Source organism: Dipodomys spectabilis, unplaced genomic scaffold (assembly GCF_019054845.1).
Source record: "Dipodomys spectabilis isolate Male_0828 unplaced genomic scaffold, ASM1905484v1 ptg000567l, whole genome shotgun sequence".
In the NCBI taxonomy this organism is placed as follows: Eukaryota; Metazoa; Chordata; class Mammalia; order Rodentia; family Heteromyidae; genus Dipodomys; species Dipodomys spectabilis.
Genome location: NW_024871244.1, coordinates 1,425,944 through 1,436,520, shown reverse-complemented (window position 1 = coordinate 1,436,520; position 10,577 = coordinate 1,425,944).

Sequence of the window (10,577 nt, the reverse complement as noted above, 5' to 3'; positions counted from 1 at the left end):
AGCCTTTCAACATTGGACCTTTCAGAACTCTGTGGACACAAGGTTACAATGCTAGAGTCTATGAGGCTGGACATGTGGATCTGCTACACTTAAGCCTGGAGGTCTGACTCCAATTCTGGTGTATATGAGCGTTGATTTTCCAGAGAATGTTCTCGTAATTAGCAAATAGAAAAGTACTTTGATTAACCCGGAATTTTTTTCCAGTTGTGTGTCTTGTAACAACCCTGGGCACTGTCCCTGAGCAATTGAGTCAATGCTAACTCTCTACCAGTTGAGCCACAGCTCCACATGGGATTTTTTAGTGGTTCATTGGAGATAAGAATCTAGCAGGCTTTTGTTGCCTAGGCTGTCTTTGAACGGTGGTCTTCAAATCTAAGCCTAATGAGAATTTAGTTTTCCAGGTGTGAGCCACCGGTATCTGGCCTATTGTTTTTGACAGTCCTGGGGATTGTTTTTCTCAAGGCTGGTACTCTACCATCTGAGCCACTCCACTGTGTCTAGCTTTTTCTGAGTATGAGGCACTGAGGATTCAAACCCTGGTATTCATGCATGTTGAGTGAGCTCTTTACCACTAAGCCACATTTGTAGCCTCCCCCTTACAATTTTATCCAACAACTTGCATGTCCTCAAGAAAAGGCTTCTCAGTATAAATTATCTAAAGACATCCCTATAGGAAGGTGTCCAAAGATAAGTAAGACAAAGCTCATTCTTGGGAGAGACGCTAAACGTGAGAAGACTGTGACAAATGCCTCCATTTAATTATGTATCATGTTTCAACATAAAAAGTTTTAATGATAAATGAGTCAATGTCTTAAATTATTGTGTATAATTTTATAATAGATGAGCAAAATGTAAATGGAATGATAATATAAGTAAAATAAAAAAATAAAAAATGAATCAAATAAATAAAATAAATACAAAATCAATAATGAAAAACATAACATGTAAAAAACATACATATGTAAGGATGTATCATATATTACACATGTATAGAAATATCTTTTCCATTGTAGGGCCTTCATTCAGGCCATGGGAACTCTAGCCTGAATTTCTTTTCCTCAAGGACAGTAAATTTTTCCTTCACCCATGGTATAAAAGAGTTACCAGAATGGTGAGATCAAATCCCAACAATGGTATAAATACTGGCCCCAGTTCCAAGACAGTGACTTAATTTTTTAATGGAATCAGTTTATTCAGTTCCATACTGAACATTAAATAAAAAGCAGTGTAGAATTTTGTACATCTATTCAGACATCCTTTCCTTAACCCCAAAGTGCTTCTCAGAATACTACATTGTTTCTTTTTTTGTATGTTTTTTATTGTAAAAATGTTGTACAGAATGGTCACAGTTACATGAGCAAGGTCATGAGTATATTTCCTATTGAGCATTGTTACCTCCTCCTTTGTTTTCCCCCTACCATTCCTTACCTCCCATCTCCACAACTACTCCCCGTGCCAAGTTCAGTGACTTAATTTTTTAGTTTTGTCTTGGCACGGGATTTGAACTCAAGTAGTAGCAAATCTGCACTTTCCTTCACATTGCTACAAGTTCCTGAGTTTAATTCCCAGTCTAGAAAAGAAAACTGGCAGAAATTCAAAACCAGGGAGCTCTATTATTTTCAAATTTTGTTAACTAATCAATTAATTTTTGTCTTTTGTCTTTTTCCTTTTTTTTTTTTTTTTTGGCTGATCATGGAGCTTGAACTCAGGTCGTGGCAACTCTGCCCCAGTTTCGACCACCCTAGGCTGGGTGCAGCCTCGGGACCCTTACCCAATCCTGGAATCCTAGGCCCAGAGGGCTTGCAGAAAGAAAAAAGTGAGATAGCACAAAAAGTGGCAAGCTGCAGAGGGATGGGTGTTTTTTTTTTTTTTCTTTGCGTGGTGATCATCCTGTGTCTGAATGTCACGGGTGCAAAGTACACCTGACCTGCCATTGCTGAAGGCTGGTGGGCTAGCAGGGAAGCCATAGGCCAACCTGTCAAAATAGGCCCTGGGTTCAAATTCAGTTAAGGACAACTACCAATGGCAGGAGATCACAACATACTCATTACTATGCATAGGAATACCAATTGAAAGAGAAGTTTCTGCATTGGTCGAGCCTAAAATTGGATACAAAAATCCTAGGACAATGATTGGTCTTAATTTCATGCTTTATTAAGCATGAGAAGAATAGTATTCGTTTAATTATGGTACAATAAATACCTAAGAGTTGGTAGGAATATAGTATATGTCATTCAATCATAGATAGGCGGCTATGGTGCTTTTTACCAACATATATTTATTTGTATACTACTGTCTGCCTATCCTTGTATCGCTGTTTTGGCCAATCCTGGGTCACGATCTCAGCACCTGGGAATCAACTAACAGCTTCATTGGCTAGAGGCTGCTGTGCTCACACTCACTCATTCATGAATTGGACCTGCTAGGCACTGAGTTCAGATCCTGGCAGTGCTAAAAATTTAATCTTGGAGTATGAAGCCAAGTGCGACACCTGTTTTCCTTTTCTGGGAGAGTCCTGGGTGTCAGACATGATGGAGAACACATCTACAAATCTAGATGGTATGTGATAGGATGTAAACAATGTAATACATAGTTAGGTGTCATCACAGTCAATAAAATAAATGGTAAATAAATGAAAAAAATAAAAAAAAATACAGTGAATAACTACACCAAACATAATATAGACTGAACATCTGTATGGAAGTTCAATCCTATCTTTAAAATGTATATAAGGAGTACATTTTCCAGGTCTGGGGCTTGAATTCAGGCCTAGGGAACAGGCCTGACTTCCTGGTCTTCAAGCACGGCGAGCTTCCCCTTTCCCCACAGTGCAACAGAGTTACCCAGACCCCGGGTTCAAATTCCAAGACTTGCAGACAAAAAAATGGCACACATTCCAAGCCAGGGAGCTTCATTAGAATTTTTAATATTTTTTTAAGTTCACTTTGCCTTTATTGGATACATATTGATTTTATAACATGAGAATTTTTCAAAAAAGAGTTTAAACTTTTACATTTCAGTATAGCACATTGGTGTTTCTATTTTGACCATCTGCCTTGAAGAATGAGAATGAAAATAAGGACATCATTTCTCCCTAGAATATCCGGATTGTTGAATTTATTTCTATTTACAGTTATTTCTACTATTATAAACTCTCTGCATTTGTGTCATATGAGTTTTCCTCAGTGCCTACCAAGAAATACACTAGGGGAGTCCTCATAGCACAAAAGGTTGGGTTTCTGAATAAAACTTCACTTCTGTGAGGACAGTAGGTACTTCTAAGCATTTTGGGAATAAACTGGATTGTAACATGAAAAACAAAACAATGGGAATGTGATGTATCTCAGTAGTAGAGTACTTGCCTAAAGAGCATAAGTCCCTGGCAGAAAAGTTTCCTAAAGCTCAGAATGTTAGAATTTTATGATCTGCATGAACAAACTTCGTTTTTTATTTATCTTTTGGTCTTGGGGCTTGAACACAGGGGTTATGCCTGTGCTCTTCAGCTCAAGGCGAGTGATCTACTACTTGAGTCACAGTGCCACCTCCGTTGTCTAGTGGTTTATTGAAGATAAGAGTCTCTCGGACTTTCCTGCCTGGGCTGACATTGAACCAGCAACCTCAGATCACAGCTTCTTGAGTAGCTAGGATTATAGGCTTGAGTCACCGGTGCCAGGAACATGAACAAACTTCTTAAAGATTGATTCTGAGAAAAGAAACTTGGAATACACTTTTATTTTTTATTTTTTTTTATTTTTTTTTTCATTTTTTTTTTATTTTATTTTATTTGAAAACATACTGTACAGAGGGGTTACAATTACATGGGCAGGAAAATGCATACATTTCTTACCAAGCATTGCAGCCTCCTCCTTTGTTTACCCTTCACCTCCCTTCCCAGCCTCCCCCCTCCCCCCCACCCAATCATACCCCCCCTCCCTCCCCCCCACCGACATTGTAAAGCTGGTTTTGACATGACATTTTGTACTTCTCATTGTTGCAACAGGTCCACCTGAATACTTAAACGACTTGTTTGTCCCCGTCTCCTCCACATGTTATACTGACATCAAATATAGTGAAAGCGGGGGTTACACTGTGGGGGAGGGACATACAAAGCAACAAAGAAATAATATTATAAATGCGTTAGAAACACATGCATGAATGAAACAAAAACATTAAAATACATATTTGAGGGTTCGTTTTCCTAACATCACATTCTCTGACTTTTTCCGCTTGACTCATACCTATACTAGATATTGCAAATAAGGGAAACCATGGGACCTATGTTTCTTTGGGCCTGGCTTACTTCACTTAATATAATTTTTTCCAAGCCTTTCCATTTCCTAACAAATGGGGCAATGTCATTCTTTCTGATGGAGGCATAGAATTCCATTGTGTATATATACCACATCTTCTTGATCCATTCATCTACTGAGGGGCATCTGGGTTGGTTCCATATCTTAGCTATGGTAAATAATGCTGCAATAAACATAGTTGTGCTGGTAGCTTTAGTGTGGCCTTGTTTGTGGTCATTTGGGTAAATGCCCAAAAGTGGGATTGCTGGGTCATTGGGGAGCTCTATATGGAGTCTCTTGAGGAACCTCCATACTGCTTTCCAAAGTGAACCACATGGTTATCTCAATAGACGCAGAAAAAGCATTCGACAAGATCCAACACCCCTTTATGATGAAGGTTTTGGAAAAATTAGGAATCCATGGAACATTCCTCAGTACAATAAAGGCTGTATATGACAAACCTACAGCCAGCATTATACTCAATGGTGAAAAACTAAAGCCATTTCCTCTTAACTCAGGAACAAGACAAGGATGCCCACTCTCTCCACTTCTCTTCAATCTAGTGTTAGAATGCCTAGCTACAGCAATAAAACAAGATGCAGACATAAAGGGGATCCAAATAGGGAAAGAAGTAATAAAACTCTCCCTCTTTACAGATGACATGATCTTGTATTTAAAGAATCCCATAGACTCCACTCCCAAATTACTTAAGCTGATTCAAAACTTTGGCAAAGTAGCAGGTTATAAAATTAACCCCCAAAAATCCATGGCTTTTCTGTATGCCAACAATGAGAAAAGTGTGGCTGAAATTAGGAAAGCAACTCCATTTGTAATAGCCCCACAAAAAATAAAATACCTAGGAATTAACTTAACTAAAGAAGTGAAGGGCCTCTATGATGAAAACTTTAAAATCTTGAAAAAGGAAATCAACACAGAACTTAAAAAATGGCAAAACCTCCCATGCTCCTGAATTGGAAAGATTAACATCGTGAAAATGGCAATACTTCCCAAGGCTATCTACAAATTCAACGCAATACCTATCAAAATTCCACCCTCATTCTTCAAGGAAATAGAAGAGGCAATCCAAAAATTCATATGGAACAATAAAAGACCCCGAATAGCAAAAACGCTCCTCAATGGAAAGAACACTGCTGGAGGAATATCAATACCAAATTTCAAACTCTACTATAAAGCCATAGTAATCAAAACAGCTTGGTATTGGCATAAGAACAGACCTCAGGACCAATGGAATAGAATTGAAAACCCAGAAATGAACCTACCGACCTATAGCCATCTAATCTTCGATAAGGGAGCTAAAACAATAGAATGGAAGACAGACAGCCTCTTCAGTAAATGGTGCTGGCAAAACTGGTTAACTACATGTAGAAAACTAAAGCTAGATCCTTATATATCACCCTGCACCAGAATCAACTCCAAATGGATCAAAGACCTTGAACTCAAAGCAGACACTCTGAAAACATTACAGGATGGAATAGGAGAAACCCTGGGTCTCCTCGGCTCAGGCCGAAATTTTCTGAATAGAGACCCGGAAACACAACAAATCAAAGAAAGGTTGGACAAATGGGATTGTATAAGGTTGCAGAGCTTCTGCAGGGCAAATGACATAGCTAGCAAGATCAATAGAAAGCCCACGGATTGGGAGAAGATCTTTACTAGCCATACAACGGACAAGGGTCTCATATCTAAATATACTTGGAACTCAAAAAATTAAACCACCCAACAACAAATCCTCAAAGAAACAACTGCCCAATAAGTAAGTGGGCGAAAGACCTAAAGAGAAGCTTCTCTGAAGAAGAAAGAAGGATGGCCAATAGACACATGAAGAAATGTTCAACATCCCTAGCCATAAAAGAAATGCAAATCAAAACAACATTGAGATATCACCTCACTCCAGTTAGAACAGCAAAAATCAAGAACTCTAACAACAATAGATGCTGGAGGGGATGTGGACAGAAAGGAACCTTACTTCATTGTTGGTGGGAATGTAAACTTGTTCAACCACTTTGGAATACACTTTTAGTATAAATAATTTATAATGCCATGGTTAAGGCACTAATTCAGAAGTATTTATTCATTGGTTGGTTTCTTAGTTTATTTAAAGATATATATATATATATATATATATACATGCATTATAAATATATATACATATATATTATTAAAAACATAGCTTTGAAGTGCACCTAAGAGCTTATGTGCTCATGTACAGTTATAAAACTGCACAAGCTTCATTTTTTTTCAGTTTGGTTGGTACCTTAAATTAGGTGGGATTTATGTATTGTCGTTTTGTTCTCTGTTTTTGGAGGATTTCTCTGCCTTTTATTCCCCTACCTCCTCTCCTCACATTTGAAGTCAGCTTGCTCTTTTTGGCTTTGTTATTCATAGCTGATTTTCTACCACTTCAGCTATGCCTGTAGCCTGGCATTTGCCAGTTAATTGGAGATGATATCTCTCAGGCTTTTCTGCATTCATTGGCTTTGAAATTTCATCCTCCAGTTCTCAGCCTCCTGAGTAGCTTACAGATGAGAGCCACTGTGGTGCCTAGGGATAAATTAGACTTCAGTAAATTAGACTTCAGTTGGTGTATTCTTTCTGCTTTTCTAAGCAAGGCATCATCTACTATAGTATTTCTGTGAATGTCCTGGGTCTGAAGTAAGATATATAATATATATGCAAATCTGTATAATTTTCATAAGATGTAGTAAATTAAAATGTGTTATAAGTGTAATAATAGTCAATAAATATAATGAATGAATAATACAAAAAAGCAATATGCAGTAAATATAAGTATGTAGATATTAATAATTTCAAATGTGGATGAAAATTAATTTACAGGGCTGGGGATTGAATTCAGTCCTAGGGAACAGACCTGAATTTCATGTATTCAAAGAGGGTGAGTTTCCACATTCCCCACAGTGCATTAGAGTTTCCCAGACTCCAAGTTCAAATCCCAGGCATGGCAGAAAAAAAAAATGAGCACGCATTCCAAGCCATATTTTTAAATTTTTAAAATTTATTTTATTTTATTTTCTATATTTCATTTATTTATTTATTTAGCCAAGCACGGAGCTTGAAGTTAGGTCATGGCAACTCTGCCTCAGCTTCCATCACCCTAGTCTGGGTTGGTGCAGGCTCTAGACCCACAGCCCATCCTGGGATTCTATGTTTCAGGGGCTGACAGGAAAAAAAAGTGAAAATGGCAAGGAAAAATAGCCATGAATTGCGAACTGTTACAGGTTTCTCGGTTTTCCTTCCTTGCATGGTGACCATCCCGGTTCCAAATGACACAACTGCAACCTGTAGGTCACCTGGAATTGCTGTCAGCAGGCTGTCAGCGAAGCCATAGGCCAATCTGTACACCTGGGCCCTGAGTTTGAATCCGGCCATGACATTTACAAAGGGCTGGAAAGCGTAAGAAACTATTGCCTGTCCATAGGAACACCAGAGGAATGTCGTCAATGTCATGGTTGGAAGAATAGTTTGTCAGTTAGTCTAGCATAAAATTAAACCCAGAATTCACAAGATGTGGATTGATTTTATTTATAGTTTATTATGCATTAAAATAATAATCTGTGTGTGTGTGTGTGTGTGTGTGTGTGTGTGTGTGTATGTGTGTGTGTTTTCAGTAGTGGGGCCTGAACTCTGGGCCTGGGCATTGTCCCTCAGCATTTCAGCTCTGGTTTAGCGCGGTACCATGCGAGACACAGCGCCATTCCCGGCTTTTTCTGATCGTGTGTTGCTGAGGAATCGAACCAGGGACTCATGCATGCAAGGCAAGCACTATCAAAATGAGCCACATTCCAGCCCCTAAAAGAATACTAAATATCTGAGAATCACTAGGCAGGTAGTATATGTCATTGAATATTAGATAGACATCACTGGCAATATCTAAATATCTAAATATATGTTTATTTTTATACCACCATCTCCATAGAGAAGTATTGCTACTTTGGCCAAACCTGTGTCTTCATCCTAGGTCCTGGGATCCACCTGGCACCTGAATGCTAGAGGCTGCCGTGCTAACACTCACACATTTGTGAATTGGGCCTCTAGGCCCTCAGTTCAGGTCCCAGCATTGTTAAAAATGTCTTCTTGGAGTAAGATTGCACGTGTGATACCTGTTTTCCTTTTCTGTGCAAGTGCTGGGTGTCAGGTATGATGTTTATAATTTGTCTGCAATGCTACATGCTATGGAATAGATTTGAATGAATGTAATAAATGTTATAGGTGCACTCACAGTCCATAAAATAAATGGTAAACAAATAAATGTATAATAAAATATAATGAATCATTCCAACAAACAAGATATAGACTGAATGTATGGATGTAAGTATAAATGATATAATAAAAACGTCTATAAATGTTATGTTCTCCAAGGCTGGGGCTTGAATTCAGGCTTAGCGAACAGGCCTGAATTCCTTGTCTTCAAGGGAGGAGGGCTTCCATTTTCTTCCACCCCCTGCCCCAATTTCATCAGAGTTACTCAGATCCCAAGGTGACATCCCTGGCCTGGTAGACAACAAAATGGCACAAAATCCAAGACAGGGAGATTCAATAGTGTTGTTAATGAATTAATTAATTTTTTGCCAGGTTGTGGCAACTCTGCCTCAGTTTCCATCACCCTAGGCTGGAATGGTGCAGCTTCTGGACTCACAGCTCATCCTGGGGTCCTAGGCCTCAGGGGCTCACAGGAAAACAAAATGAAAACAGCATAGAAAAAAAGCCACAAACCGCGGAAGGTCAGCAGTTTCTGTTCTCCTTCCATGCAGGTTGACCATCCGGGGTGTGAATGATATGGCTGCAACCTGTAGGTCACCTGGCATTTCTGAAGGCTGGCGCTGTCAGTGAAGCCATAGGCCAACATGGACACTAAGCCCTGAGTTCGAACCGCGGTCATGCCACTTATAAGGGGTTGAAGAGCCTAAGAAACTATTGCTTGTCCATAAGAACACAAGAGGAATGTGATTAATGTCATGGTTGAAAGGGTAGTCTGTCAATCAGTCTTGCATAAAATTAGACCCAATAATCACTGGACAGGGTTTGATTTTAATTCATAGTTTATTATGCATTAAAAGAATACTAATGATTAAATGGAGTCCTAACTAAATTCATGAGAATCAGTAGGAAGGTAATATATGTCATTGAATACTAGATAGACACCTCTGGCAGTACCTAAATATCTAAATTCATATTTGGGCTGGGAAAGTGGCTCAGTGGTAGAGTGCTTGCGTTGCTTGCCTGAGGCCATGGGTTCAATTCTTCAGTACCACATAAGCAAAAAGTAAAAACCCGGACGTGGCACTGTGGCTCAAATGGTAGAGTGCTATTCTTAAGCTGAAGAGCTGAGAGACAGCGCCCAGGCCCAGACTTCAGGCCCCATGATGCAACCCCAAAATAAATAAATAAATAAATAAATAAATTTATATTTATTTATTTACCACCATCATCATACAAAGTTACTGCTATTTTGGCCAAATCTGGGTCTTGATCCCAGGTCCTGAGACCCACTTGGAAGCTGAATGGGCTAGAGGCTGTGGAGTTGACACTCACTCATTCATGAATTGGGCCTCTCAGGCCTTCACATCAGGTCTCATCATTACCAAAAATTTCTTCCTGGTGTAAGATTTCAACGGTGACACCTGTTTTCCTTTTCTGTACAAGTTCATAATATGTCTGCAAAGCTACATGCTATGGAATAGATGGGAATAAATGCAATGAATGTTATAGGTGTACTCACAGTCCATAAAATAAATGCTAACTAAATAAATAAATGATAAAATATAATGTATCACTCCAAAAAAACATGATATAGACTGAATATATTGATGTAAGTATAAATCATATATTTAACATGTCTATAAATGTTATGAGGTGCTTGAATTCAGTCCTAGGGAAGAATTTAGTTCATGCATGATTCTCATAGGAAATGATAGGCAAGATGTATGGCACAACAATTAGTTTTAATTAAGAGTTCATGAAGTGTGACAATAAGAATCACATTCAGGAATTGGAGGCATTGGGAAAGATCCAAGAATCAGTACTCAAATGGTAGATTGGATATGAACACAGCTCACTACATCTCCTACTCTATCCAAATAGGTAATTAGCATACTAGCTTCAGCTTATGAATGGATGAATATTGTGCCCCATCCCCACCCTGGGGCTCGATCTCAGGTCCTGGGTATGGCTTAGATCCTTAGTGGCTCACAAGCTGATTGGCTCATGCGGACCTATTTGGCTGTTGGGCTTCCTAGACCCCAAGTTCAA